Genomic DNA, 15,702 nt, shown 5'->3' with positions numbered 1-15,702 from the left:
GTACAGCAGTGGCCTACCGTACTGCTATATATAGTATACTGGTGGACACTGTCAGCAAACTGCAAAACTAAAATGCACCACAGGTATAGAATGTAGATGGATAGTATACTTAATGGATGACGAGTGACGACACAGAGGTAGGTACACAGCAGTGGCCTACCGTACTGCTATATATAGTATACTGGTGGACACTGTCAGCAAACAACAAAGCTAAAATGCACCACAGGTATAGAATGTAGATGGATAGTATACTTAATGGATGACGAGTGACGACACAGAGGTAGGTACACAGCAGTGGCCTACCGTACTGCTATATATAGTATACTGGTGGACACTGTCAGCAAACTGCAAAACTAAAATGCACCACAGGTATAGAATGTAGATGGATAGTATACTTAATGGATGACGAGTGACGACACAGAGGTAGGTACAGCAGTGGCCTACCGTACTGCTATATATAGTATACTGGTGGACACTGTCAGCAAACTGCAAAACTAAAATGCACCACACGTATAGAATGTAGATGGATAGTATACTTAATGGATGACGAGTGACGACACAGAGGTAGGTACACAGCAGTGGCCTACCGTACTGCTATATATAGTATACTGGTGGACACTGTCAGCAAACTGCAAAACTAAAATGCACCACGGGTATAGAATGTAGATGGATAGTATACTTAATGGATGACGAGTGACGACACAGAGGTAGGTACACAGCAGTGGCCTACCGTACTGCTATATATAGTATACTGGTGGACACTGTCAGCAAACTGCAAAACTAAAATGCACCACAGGTATAGAATGTAGATGGATAGTATACTTAATGGATGACGACACAGAGGTAGGTACAGCAGTGCACTCTGCACTGTACTCCTCCTATATAATATTAATTATACTGGTGGTCCCCAGTCCCCACAATAAAGCAGCACACTGAGCACAGATATGGAGTGTTTTTCAGGCAGACAACGTATACTGGTGGTCACTGTCAGCAAAACTCTGCACTGTACTCCTGCTATAGCTGCTCCCCAGTCCCCACAATTAAGCAGTGTGAGCACTCAGCACAGATATATTGGCCCTCATTCCGAGTTGATCGGTCGCAAGGCGAATTTAGCAGAGTTACACACGCTAAGCCGCCGCCTACTGGGAGTGAATCTTAGCTTCTTAAAATTGCGACCGATGTATTCGCAATATATTGCGATTACTAACTACTTAGCAGTTTCAGAGTAGCTTCAGACTTACTCTGCCTGTGCGATCAGTTCAGTGCTTGTCGTTCCTGGTTGACGTCACAAACACACCCAGCGTTCGCCCAGGCACTCCCACCGTTTCTCCGGCCACTCCTGCGTTTTTTCCGGAAACGGTAGCGTTTTCAGCCACACGCCCCTGAAACGCCGTGTTTCCGCCCAGTAACACCCATTTCCTGTCAATCACATTACGATCGCCGGAGCGAAGAAAAAGCCGTGAGTAAAATTACTTTCTACATAGCAAAGTTACTTGGCGCAGTCGCAGTGCGAACATTGCGCATGCGTACTAAGCGGATTTTCATTGCGATGCGATGAAAAATACCGAGCGAACAACTCGGAATGAGGGCCATTATGCAGCACACTGAGCACAGATATGGTATGGAGCGTTTTTTTCAGGCAGAGAACGGATAAAAACTGGTGGTCACTTATCAGCAAAACTCTGCACTGTACTCCTAACAGCTGCTCCCCAATCCTCCCCCCAATTAAGCAATAAACAACCAATCAACTGTCTTCTACAATAAACGGAGAGGACGCCAGCCACGTCCTCTCCCTATCATCTCCAATGCACGAGTGAAAATGGCGGCGACGCGCGGCTGCTTATATAGAATCCGAATCTCGCGAGAATCCGACAGCGGGATGATGACGTTCGGGCGCGCTCGGGTTAGCCGAGCAAGGCGGGAAGGTTCGAACCTGCCTCGGACCCGTGTAAACAAGGTGAAGTTCGGGGGGGTTCGGTTTCCGAGAAACCGAACCCGCTCAACACTAGTCCATGTGTGACCTGTGTCATGTCTTGTGCTAACAGAGTGATATTTAGAGGAAGGTCTGACTTCATGTACAGGTCTGGTCCATGGCCCTCATTCCGAGTTGTTCGATCGCTAGCTACTTTTAGCAGAAATGCAAACGCAAAGCCGCCGCCCTCTGGGAGTGTATCTTAGCATAGCAGAATTGCTAACGAAAGATTATCAATTCTGCTATTAAGTATTTCCTTGCAGTTTCTGAGTAGCTCCAGACCTACTCCTAGATTGCGATCACCTCAGTCCATTTAGTTCCTGGTTTGACGTCACAAACACGCTCTGCGTTCGACCAGCCACTACCCCGTTTCTCCAGCCACTCCTGCGTTTTTACCTGGCACGCCTGCGTTTTTTAGCACACTCCCTGAAAACGTCCAGTTTCCGCCCAGAAACACCCACTTCCTGTCAATCACACTACGATCAGCAGAGCGATTGAAAAGCTTTGTTCGCCCGTGAGTAGAATCCAGGGCCGGATTAACAATGGGGCGGATGGAGCTGCAGCTTCGGGGCCCCCATTGAAAATAGGCCCACAGGATCTCCTGCAATGCAACCAGTGTTAACAGTAAAAAAAACACTGGCTGCATGGCGTTGTCCCCACAGAGGCCTGCACTTACCCCTCCACTGGTCCGGCTGCCGTGATCGGAGCTCAACCCCGATCAGCCAGCGTATGGTAACAGCACCCCGTGCAGCCAGTATTCCTGATTCTGCAGCCTGTGCTGGTGCTCGGTGGCTGGGCTCAGTGAGCTGTGCAGCACTTCCTGATACTGCAAGCTCTGCCCACTACATGACATTGTGTAGGGGGCGGGGCCAGGACTCGACACTGCTGCCAGCCATCCATGTCACACACTACTATACTGAGCAGAGGCAGGAAAAGGTAAGAGAGAGAGAAGTAACATGGGAGGGAAAGTGAAAGGTGGAATGTAAGGAAGGAGTGCAGTTGAGGAACAGTAATGCACCTGAGATAGACAGGTAGGTGATTAAGTTATGTTAGAAAAGTAAAGAAAGATACTGTGAGAGATTAGAAAAGAAGACAAGCATGTGATATCAGAGATTCAGAGATGGGCAGTTTTTGACCCTGTTTTTAAAAATGAGTGGGCCCTGCAGGACGTGCTGTGCAGTCAGTCTCTCACCGCTGGCAGCGATCTTATCCAATCGCTGCCTGAGACCAACGTCCTCCCCTCTGTGCCCACCAATGCACAGCATAATGCTCTACAATTTAAATCAGGTGTGAATATGTGTGCGTCGGGGGAGAGCTTGCTTCCCTTTGTCCCACACAGCATCTGTGTCTGACCCGCACTGTATCCATACCGCACTGTATCCCACCCACACTGTATCCCACCCACACTGTATCCCACCCGCACTGTATCCCATCCACAGTGTCCTACCCGCACTGTATCCCACCTGCACTGTATCCATCCCACATTGTATCCCACCCGCACTGTATCCCTCCCGCACTGTATCCGTCCCACACTGTATCCCACCCGTACTGTATCCCCTTCGCACTGTATCCGTCCCACACTGTATCCCACCCGCACTGTATCCCTCCGGCACTGTATCCGTCCCACACTGTATCCAGGGCCGGATTAACAATGGGGCGGATGGCCTATGTTATTCTGAAATCTATAGTATGCTCTTGGTGCTGACTCTGACATCTGCGGCAGACAGGAGCTAGTGTGGAAAGTAGACTTGGGCCCCCACTCAAGAAACAAACCAGGCATTTTAATGTTCACACTGTTGGCAGAGTGTTGCAGTGTTGCAGGATCTTAGTCCACACAGCGGCACTTAACCAGGATGATTAGTTTATTCATATAATAGAGATAACAGCTGGTAGTATATAGAAGATGTTCTGCAGCAGCAGGAACTCACAGTATACATGTGAAGCAGTATACACACAGGGTGCGGCTGTGAGGTAGACAAGGTCACACACTGAGGAGATCAGAAGCTGCACGTCAGTGCAGTTGTTTCTTCCAGGAAGAATCTAACTCAAACTGTGCACTAAGCACCTCCTCCTGCACTGAGCTAACACTAGGAGGGAAAATACTAGAGCAGGGAAGCTTCCTCTTGTGCTGGGAACGGAGACAGACAGCAGAGTGATCCACTGTCTAACAACCCCCCCCCCCCCCCTCGCTCAAGGCTGTCTCCGTTTGCATACATTTGCATAACACTTTATCAAAACATTTCTCATTAAAGTTTTCCTGTAACCGAAAACACATTAATAAAGCATGGTAAGCAAACAGTAAAACAAATCAACATTTCTCAAAAGTATTCTAGTCCACATTTTGTCATGAACATATTCAGGAAGTGTGATGACAGTCCCTTTGTCAACATATCAGCAGCATTGCTCTTGCTTGCTATGTAATCCACATTGACAGACTTGTTTTCCACTAACTCACAGATAAAGTTATGTCTAATGGCAATGTGTTTGGACTGTCCATAATGCTTGGTGCTGGAGGACAAATCAATTTCTCCCTTGTTATTACACACAATGTTGATAGTCTCACTGTGGTAAAGAAGGCTAAGCTTGCATAAAGTCTCCTTTATCCATAAAGCTTCTTTTGCAGTTTTACTCTTTGCTCATTGTAAGGGCTTGTATTTTAAAGTGTTGCTTGGATTTGTAAGTGTATGTGAGTTGGAATCAGTAGAAGGAGCTGGAAGCCGAGTGAAAAGGAGGTGCAGTGAGCTGGAACAACTGCAACTGCTAAGTGGAGTATCGGGGCCGCAGGAGAGGTCCCACTCAGAGGGGGCACTATGGCTGCATAAAAGCGAAAGACCAAGAACCGCACAAAGATAGATTTGTATAAGCCAGCTTAATTATTGTATAAGTGAGTGTTTGCACAGATTGTTTGTCTTCTACTTTTTCTTTTTGCTTCTTTTTCTTTGAGAGTAACAGGGAGTTAGACCTTACAAACAATATGGGAGGCGCTGTGATTGGGGACCTCAGTGCATGTCGTGCAAGATGTATGCACACTTGGAGCTACCGGCCCAGTGTGATTACATCTGCACGAGGTGTGTGCAAACGGTTGCCCTGGAAGCCCAGGTAACTGATCTAGAGCAAACCGTTACGCGACTGAGGGAGATTCACAATCTCGAGCGAAGTTTAGACAGAATGGTGGAGGAGTTGCGGGAGGGGTCACAGGTAGAAGAGGATGATGATCAGGTAGCCAGCTGGGTCACAGTTAGAAGGAAGAAAAAGAGGGGGAGGCTCGACATCTCCGAACTATCAAACCTGAACAAATTTGCCCGACTGGACGAGGAATCGGAGGATGATAGTGAAGAAATTATGGTGCCGGAGGAGACTGCTCCCTCTAGCATCCAGAGGAGCGGTCCCTCTGGCGCAGTTGGGATAAAAGATAGTGAGGTACCTAGTCAGATGGTGGTGGTAGGGGATTCTATCATCAGGAAGGCAGATAGGGCAATCTGCTAACGGGACCGTGATCGCCGTACAGTCTGTTGTCTCCCGGGTGCTCGGGTACGGCACATCGTGGACCGGGTAGATAGATTGTTGGGAGGGGCTGGGGAAGACCCAGTAGTCTTGGTGCACGTTGGCACCAATGACAAAGTTAGCGGAAGGTGGGATGTCCTTAAGAAAGACTATAGGGACTTAGGAAAGAAACTTAAGGCAAGGACATCTAAGGTAATATTCTCTGAAATATTACCCGTGCCATGCGCTAGTCCAGGGAGGCAGAGGGAGATTAGGGAGGTAAATGTGTGGCTTAGGGATTGGTGCAGGAAAGAGTGGTTTGTGTTCCTGGAACACTGGGCGGACTTCTCATTCAGGCGCCATCTCTTTTGTCGTGACCGATTGCACCTGACTGAGGAGGGGGCATCGGTGCTGGGGGGAAGGATGGTTAGAAGGTTGGAGGAGATTTTAAACTAGGAGCCTGGGGGGAGGGTTTAGCTAGAAACTACGGGTCATGCAGTGAGAATAGTGGGGATGGCGGTAGTAAACGAAATGGGGGAGAAGTTGGGGGGAGGGTAAGAGCAGGCGGTAAGGTTACTAAGATGGGTACTAAAAGAGATTTTACCAAAGCACTAACCAATGACGATTACAGGTCATCATTGCTACATAAGGTGAAAGATGTCCCTAACGCAAGGGAAAATACTTATCTTAGTTGTATGTATGTAAAGGCTAGAAGCATTACTGGTAAAAAGGGCGAACTAGAAATACTTGCAGCAAGCGAACAGTATGATATTATAGGCATTACTGAAACTTGGTGGGACGAATCTCATGATTGGACAGTCAATTTAGAGGGCTATACACTGTTTAGGAGAGACAGACTAAATAAAAAGGGTGGAGGGGTGTGTCTTTACGTAAAGCCGTTTTTAAAACCTGGTATACGGGAAGATATTCAGGAGGGGACTGTAGACACTGTCGAGACATTATGGGTAGAAATTGCATGCGGGGAAAAAGGAATAAAAAAGTTAGTATTGGGTGTATGCTATAGGCCGCCTGGTATCAACGTATCTGATGAGGAATTGTTACTAAAGCAAACTGAAAGAGCAGCAGGAGTAGGAGACATAGTAGTGATGGGAGATTTTAACTATCCAGAGATAAACTGGAAAAACGATTCATGTGATACTGCTAGGGGCAATATGTTTTTAAACACACTTAATGATAACTACATAGTTCAACTAATGCAATCTTAGACCTGGTATTAACAAACAATAGGGATTTGGTATCAGGTATAATAGTAGGGGAACTCATAGGAAACAGCGACCACAATATGGTCACATTCAATATCAGTTTTCATAAACAGCCCTATACTGGCTCAACTAGGACTCTAAACTGTAGAAAAGCGAATTTTGAAAAGATGAGGGTATTTTTCAGGGATATTGAATGGGAAGGTTTGTTTTTAGGAAAAAATACTATGGAGAAATGGGAGGTACTAAAATTCCTGCTAGCTAAAAACACTCTCAAATTTATTCCTACGAGGAGCAAAAACGGAATAAAAATCATAAACCGATGTGGCTTAACAAAAAGATAAAGGAACTTATGGGCAAGAAAAGGTGAGCATTAAAAAAATACAAATCTGACAGGGAAGCAGAGTCATTTCAGCACTATAAGGAATGTAACAAAATATGCAAAAAGGAAATAAGAGCGGCTAAAGTAAAAACTGAAAAACTAGTAGCAAAGGAAAGCAATTAAAGATTAATAAGTCACCAGGTCCCAATGGTATTCACCCAAGGGTTCTAATGGAGCTTCACTCTGAACTTGCAAAACCGCTATTTTTGATCTTTAAGGATTCAGTAATATCAGGTATGGTTCCCAAAGACTGGCGCATAGCGGAAGTAGTGCCTATATCCAAAAAGGGAAGTAAAGCTGAACCAGGTAATTATAGACCAGTTAGTCTTACATCTATAGTGGGGAAAGTATTGGAAGGTATTCTAAAGAGATAGTATTCAGAAGTTCCTTGAAGTCAATAAGGTCATTAAAAGGAATCAACATGGGTTTATGAAGGACAGATCCTGTCAAACCAACTTACCTGGCTTTTATGAAACAGTAAGCGCAAACCTAGATCAGGGTAAAGAGGTGGATGTAATCTTTTTAGATTTTGCCAAAGCATTCAACATTGTACCACACATGAGACTTATCTACAAGCTACAAGAAACAGGGCTAGGAAGCATAATCTGCACTTTGGTCAAAAACTGGTTAGATAATAGGGAGCAGCGCGTTGTGGTTAATGGATCTTTTTCAAATTGGACTGAAGTGCTAAGTGGTGTGCCGCAAGGCTCAGTATTAGGACCGCTATTGTTCAATATTTTCATTAACGACCTAACAGAAGGTCTAGAGAGCATGGTGTCAATTTTTGCAGATGATACCAAATTGTGTAAAGTTATAAATGCGGAGGGGGATGCTGAGTCGCTTCAGAACGACTTAGTTAAATTAGAAGCTTGGGCAGCGAAATGGAGAATGCACTTCAATACAGACAAGTGTAAGGTAATGCTCTGTGGTAACAAGAACAAAAATAACACCTACCTACTAAATGGGGTAAAATTAGGGGATTCTGTACCGGAAAAGGACTTAGGTGTCCTCATAGATAGCAAACTAAGCAGTAGTACCCAAAGTAGGACTGCAGCAAAGAGGGCTAATAAGATATTAGCATGCATAAAACGGGGAATTCATGCTAGGGACGAGAGTATTATACTCCAGTTATATAAATCACTTGTGAGGCCACACCTTGAATACTGTGTACAATTCTGGGCACCTTACTACAAAAAGGATATCCTGGAGGTAGAAAAGGTTCAGAGGCGGGCGACCAAACTAATTAAGGGTATGGAGACGCTGGAATACGAGGAAAGGCTTGCAAGACGGCATGTTTACACTGGAAAAGAGGAGATTAAGAGGGGACATGATCAACATTTACAAATATATAAGGGGACAATATACAGATCTTGCGCAGGACCTGTTTTTGGTTAGATCAACACAGAGAACTCGTGGACACTCGCTCAGGTTAGAGGAGAGGAGATTCCGCACAATACGGCGTAAAGGCTTTTTTACGGTAAGGACGATACGTGTTTGGAATTCCCTGCCTGAGGAAGTTGTAATGACCGACTCAGTCAACACCTTTAAGAATGGGTTAGATAAATTCCTAATGGATAAGGATATCCAGGGTTTCGGGGCATAGTCACGCACTATGGTTATTATAAAAAAGAGGGGTAAAACGTAACGGCAGTCATCAACTTCAGTCAAAATTTTATACAAAATAATCGTGCATAGGAAACCACAAATAGGTTGAACTCGATGGACAATTGTCTTTTTTCAACCTTAGACACTATGTTACTATGTTACTCTGCCTCAATAGTGGATAGGGCAACAGTGGGTTGCTTTCTGCTCGCCCAGGTGACAGCTGTGCCTGCCAAAACGAACAAGTATCTCATATAAGAATGATGGTCATTCCCATATAAGATGATCGGCATCACAGAAAACTTCCAAAGTCATACCTTTTGACTTTGTAAACATCAACTTTAATGAACCTGTACCTTTTAAGTGCCTTAAAATTCTTTTGACTGCAATCCAGTGTTGCATCCCAGGGTTAATTGCAAACTGGCTTGCCCGGCTCACTCACTGGGGTATATTTACTAAGGTCCCGATTTTGACTGAGATGCCGTTTTTTCTTCAAAGTGTCATTTCGGTAATTTACTAAGCAAAAATCACGGCAGTGATGAGGGCATTCGTAATATTTTGGAAGTCCTAGGAAAAAATCACGAATCAATACACCATCGGTCAAATACGCCTGCAATTTGGTAGAAATCGGGAATTTACTAAAAAGTGCAAATCACAAACACTGCCGACAATAGCCAAACACTGCCGTGCAGAAATACAAATCGTAAAAAAGTGCTAAAAAAAAACAGACCTGCTTTTTTATCCCGTGTTTGGATAGGCATGCAGGGATCCATGAGATCCGTGCATGTTTATCAGTGGGAAGGGGATGGGAAAGTGTTAATTTTTTGAAAAAAAATTGCGTGGGGTCCCCCCTCCTAAGCCAAACCAGCCTCGGGCTCTTTGAGCCGGTCCTGGTTGCAAAAATATGGGGAAAAAATTGACAGGGGTTCCCCCATATTTAAACAACCAGCACCGGGCTCTGCGCCTGGTCCTGGTTCCAAAAATATGGGGGACAAAAAGCGTAGGGGTCCCCCGTATTTTTGAAACCAGCACCGGGCTCCACTAGCTGGACAGATAATGCCACAGCCGGGGGTCACTTTTATACAGCGCCCTGCGGCTGTGGCATTAAATACCCAACTAGTCACCCCTGGCCGGGATACCCTGGAGGAGTGGGAACCCCTTCAATCAAGGGGTCCCCCCCCTCCAGCCACCCAAGGGCCAGGGGTGAAGCCCGAGGCTGTCCCCCCCATCCAATGGGCTGCGGATGGGGGCTGATAGCCTTTGTTGTAAGTTATGAATATTGTTTTTAGTAGCAGTACTACAAGTCCCAGCAAGCCTCCCCCGCAAGCTGGTACTTGGAGAGCCACAAGTACCAGCATGCGGCGGAAAACCGGGCCCGCTGGTACCTGTAGTACTACTACAAAAAAAATACCCCAATAAAGACATAACACACACACCTTGAAAGTATAACTTTAATGCATACATACACACCACCATATACACATACTTACCTTATGTTCACACGAGGGTCGGTCCTCTTCTCCATGTAGAATCCATGGTGTAACTGTTGAAAAAATTTTACTCACCAAATCCAGTGTAGAGGGCTCCTCGGGTAATCCATTTGTAATCCACGTACTTGTAAAAATGAAAAAACGGACACCCGACCACGAACTGAAAGGAGCCCCATGTTTTCACATGGGACCCCTTTCCCCGAATGCCAGAAACCCCCTCTGACTTATGTCTAAGAGGGTTTCTTCAGCCAATCAGGGAGCGCCACGTTGTGGCACCCTCCTGATCGGCTGTGTGCTCCTGTACTGTCTGACAGGCGGCACACGGCAGTGTTACAATGTAGCGCCTATGCGCTCCATTGTAACCAATGGTGGGAACTTTGTGGTCAGCGGTGAGGTTACTTTCGGTCACCCGCTGACCACAAAGTTCCCACCATTGGATGGGGGGGACAGCCTCGGGCTTCACCCCTGGCCCTTGGGTGGCTGGAGGGGGGGGGACCCCTTGATTGAAGGGGTTCCCACTCCTCCAGGGTACCCCGGCCAGGGGTGACTAGTTGGGTATTTAATGCCACGGCCGCAGGGCGCTGTATAAAAGTGACCCCCGGCTGTGGCATTATCTGTCCAGCTAGTGGAGCCCGGTGCTGGTTTCAAAAATACGGGGGACCCCTACGCTTTTTGGCCCCGTATTTTTGGAACCAGGACCAGGCGCAGAGCCCGGTGCTGGTTGCTTAAATATGGGGGAACCCCTGTCAATTTTTTCCCCATATTTTTGCAACCAGGGCCAGCTCAAAGAGCCCGAGGCTGGTTTGGCTTAGGAGGGGGGACCCCACGCAATTTTTTTAAGTTTAAACATTTTTTTGTTTTTTTACAAGGTGCACAATGAAGCCCAGCACGGATCTCTCAGATCCTGCCGAGATTCATTGTATTAAAGTCGGCAGTGTTTTACAAGTCACACACGTAAAACACTGCCTAAAAAAACGAATGACATCGACATCGGAAAAACCGAAAATGCAGAATACGGCAGCTTAGTAAATTAGTCGTAATCAATTCAAAAAGTTGCATATTTACACTTTCGATGTCATTCGTGATTGAACTTTGACCTCAAACGGAAAAAAATAGGATTCTTAGTAAATTTACCCCACTGTGTGATGTCGGAGCGGGTCCCAATACTTGCATACATTAAGCTACCAACAGCATTTTGATAAGGACCGAGCGGGCTTCAGACGGCTCACAGCGCTTCTGTCCTGGCGATACATTGTATCTGTAAGTGCAAACTTCATTATCATGTCACCGGTTGGCAACTAATATTTTGAGCGCACTTTTTCACAGCTCACTCACATACAGGAGGAACTTTGTCTTACTGACTTTGATATATATTCCAGCAATCTGGTATCTATTTACTCCAGTAACAGAAAGGCATTGCGGTCTTGGAGATATTTTGTAACTAACAAATGTTTTAATTGAATGTTATTATTAAATTTGTTTCTTTTTAAATGATTAATTGTTCATGTGCTCCCTTTGTTCTTGTATTGAGAATTGTTTTGTAGCATTAGTGGTATTGCAGGATACCTATGGGAGCTGCATATATTTTTAGATGTGATTGACCTCAATTTATAGAACACTTAAGAGCGCCTGATATAATTATATCTAGTATATAATAGTTTTCATTTTGATAAGGAACCTCTCTTATTTCCTCTATCTTATCCTGGCTGGTTGGTGACATGGCCTTTACCATCTTTATGCTTTTGTCAATAGGAGTGCTCACTGGTTTTGCATCAGACATTCAATACTTGCAAAGTATTGCTTCAATATACAGTATGTCTGTTGATCAATTGTAACAGTCCCATCTTTTAGGTTTTGTACAATTCTCATGTCTAACAAATGATTTGCAGGGCCTAAATCTTTTAGCTTGAATCTTTGTTTCAGCTGCTGTTTTACATTAGTAATGTACTCTTCTTAACCTGCTAGTAATAGATCATCCACATACACAACTAAGATGAACCGCTTTTCTTCTATAATTTTGTGATATAAGCAGTGATCAGTCTCTGACCTAACAATGTTCATCTCTAGCGGCATAGCATCCAGCTTTACATACCAACAAAGACCACTTTGCTTTAGGCTGTACAAAGATTTCTTTAAGAAGCAAACTTTTCCCTCCTGGAACATATTCTCATCATAATGTTCAGGTGGTTCCATATAAATCTCCTCAATTAACTCTCAATTAACTCTCCATTTAGGAATGCAGAATCAAAGTCTAACAGGTATAACAATAAATCATGAAGTGTAGCAATGGCAATGACTAACCTCAAGGTGCTGTACCTTGCGACAGGTGAAAAGATCTCTCCATAGTCGATCCTGGATGTTTGTGTGTATCCTTTAGCAATAGTGCCATCCGCATTAAGCTTTCTGCAAAAAACCCACTTGTTCTTGATTGTCTTATGGTTATTTGGCCTGTCAACTACAGTCCATGTACTGTTATCATCCAGAGCTGACAGCTCTGTATCTATTGCTAACTTCCATTCTTTCCAGGTGCTACTTGATTTTGCTTCCTGTATATTTTGGGGTTCACATTAAGCTATATTTGCTATTCCTCACTGTATCTTTTGGATGAAACACCTTTATTTCTTCTCACGGAACTTCTGTTTCCTGATTGGGTATCCGCATTAACTGTTTCAGGTTCAGACATGTTTTCCGCTGCCTGTACATCCAGCGATACATATTGTTGCTGTGATTCTTGTTCCACAGTTCCAGTGATTGGTGCTGTCTCGTGGAACACCACATATCTAGACTTTAGAAGACGTTTGTTTGTAATGTCCCAAAGCAAGTATCCTTTGCTTTCTTCACAGTATCCTAGCATAATACATTCCACTGACTTTGGATCTAATTTCCATCTTTTCTCCTTAAGTATATGTGCATAAGCTATACAGCCGAAGACACGGAGATGATTGACAGCTGGCTATTTCTTGGCCCATGCCTCCAGGGGCGGTTTACCTTTTACGGCTACTGTGGGCGCACGGTTTTTAAGATATACTGCAGTAGACACTACCTCCGCCCAATAGCTTTTCTCCAGGCCTGCATCACTCAACATAGTCCGTGCTCTCTCAACAACTGTACAATTTGCACGCTCAATCACACCATTTTGTTCTGGCGTGTAAGCAATTGTTAGTTGATGCTGTATGTCATGTTTTTTCAGGAACTGTGCTTAAACTCTGTTGTCATAATTTCTGCCATTGTTGGATCTCAAGACTTTTAATTTCAGACCCGTCTGAGTCTCCACCAGGTTCTTGTATTCAACAATTTTATTGACAACTTCACTTTTATCTTTCATAAAATACGTGTCATCCTTGTGGCATCATCAATAAATGTTATAAAATACCTGTAGCCACTCATTGATTCCATCTCCATTGGACCACATATGTCAGTATGCACTAGGGCTAGTGGTATTTCAGCTCTACTAGTAGACTTAGGAAATGGGGTGCGAGTCTGCTTTCCTTTTATTCAACTCTCACACACAGGTCTCTCAGTATTACTCACAGTGATTTTAGTTGCCATTCCATCGAGTAGTTTCTGCACGTTGTCATATCCCAGATGACCTAGGTGCCTGTGCCACAGCTCCATCGACTGGTATGAATCAGAGGCCACCATTGCAGAACACTGCTCGGTGTATAGGACATACAGTTGGTTGGACTGGGTTGCTGAAGCAATTACAGTCCCTTTCTCATTTTGCACCATACATTTGCCCTTTTCACACTGGACTCTGTTACCCTTTTTCTCCAGGACGTTTATAGCAATGAGATTACTTCCCAAATCTGGCACAAACAATACGTCTTGGATGTCCGTAATAACTGTTTCACCTTTAATTCTTAGACGCACTGTGATTGTCCCAAATTTTGAAGCAGTAAGGACTTTGTCTCCAATCCCTTTTACTGTAATGGGTTCACATGCTGTCAATGAATTGAACCATTCCTGATTACAGCTGAAATGCCTGGTGGCCCCCGAGTCCATGTACTTCTTATGACTATCTGCTACTGTACATTCATGCATGCCAAATCTAGTAGATCGCTCACCTCACTGCTGTGTGAAGTGAGCGCCCCCCTGCAGCCCCCCCCCCCCCCCCTTCGCTCAATACACATAGCCCTGAGTGCTGAGCGGGGGGAGAGATGTGTGCTGAGCGGTCTGTGCTAGATCGCTCAGCACACATCTCCCCGTGTGTACGGTGCTTAAACCTTACCAATCTTTAGATCAGTTGGCCAGGAGTGTACCCAGCCTAAAGATCAACATAGTGTGTATGCAATTCTAAGCAGATGCTTTACAGCAAAGCAGGTGCAGCGCTGCACCCTACAAAATAAATCTTTCAAAACAGTTATATGGCATTGCAGCAGATTACTGAGACATAAGCGCTGGATTTTATCTTTATACACAAAATACTCAGTCATTAAACATAACATTGCAGGCTGGAAAGCATAAGCAGATTGTTTGACCTGCATACTAACATGCAATGGTATTGTGTATAACGGTCCCTGCAAGTGATAGGGGATATTTCTGCAAAATACATAATTCCGCATTTGGCTGAGATAAGTGTTCCCAGTACTACAACAAACAGAAAAATCAATTGATTGTGATTGTTACTGCTGTAGTCACTGTAAATACGGTGAGGAATGTAATAACAGAACTCTGCACAATGGTAAAACAAAAAGCAGAACTTACGCTTCAACCTGTCCTGCAGAACATGACTCACACTAAATTACACAGTGACACACGGTGAGGTCAGTGGCTATGGAGGCAATGATTAGTATTAAGCCAGATTTCCACACATAGAAATGATTACAATAATACAACTATGACTATAACAATGATTCAGTAATACAAAGATGAATGTATTATATAGAATAATACAAAGATTATATCAATTATAAATATCGTTTTGTAGTATTCTAATAATTTTTATGTTCTAAACTCGGGGGTATATTGGAGTATGACAGGTGAGGCTCTGCCTCCCCTGCCGACCCCGACCGCACATCACGGCAGCGCTCACTCATTTTAGTCCATACATACAGAAAGGAAAATATCATAAGAATTGCAGAAAAAGATTTGGGGGGTCAGTCAGAACCGGCAGCATTAGCGGCCTGCAGCGCAGTTTTCAGATGCGATTGACAGTGGCGGGCAGCGATGTGGCTTTTGGGGGGGGCAACAAGGGCGAGCTGGGACTATTTTCGGGGCGGCTGCATGACGTCACACGGAGCTGCTGCCAGGGGTCAACCTTAGTTCCGATGCATCCGCAATTAGATTGCAGACGGATCAGAAGGCTGCCAGCATGTGCAGAGATGAACGCAGACCTGGCAGCAATCTGCATTCATCTCTGAATAACCCCCTTTGTACTGTACAGTATATATGCAAAATAAGAATAAATAAGGATTACTCTTAAATAGCTGAGAGGATACTTCTGTGATTCCACTTTAAGCATTTGCTGAGTTTGGTTAATTCAACTAAAATAAGTTTGGAAAGACCAAATAACTGCAGCTGTTCTCTCTGTGTTATTTTACATAATCCCATGTC

This window comes from Pseudophryne corroboree, chromosome 7, assembly GCF_028390025.1.
Source record: "Pseudophryne corroboree isolate aPseCor3 chromosome 7, aPseCor3.hap2, whole genome shotgun sequence".
In the NCBI taxonomy this organism is placed as follows: domain Eukaryota; kingdom Metazoa; phylum Chordata; class Amphibia; order Anura; family Myobatrachidae; genus Pseudophryne; species Pseudophryne corroboree.
The sequence above is the reverse complement of the archived record's forward strand: the minus strand, read 5'-3'. Positions refer to the sequence as shown.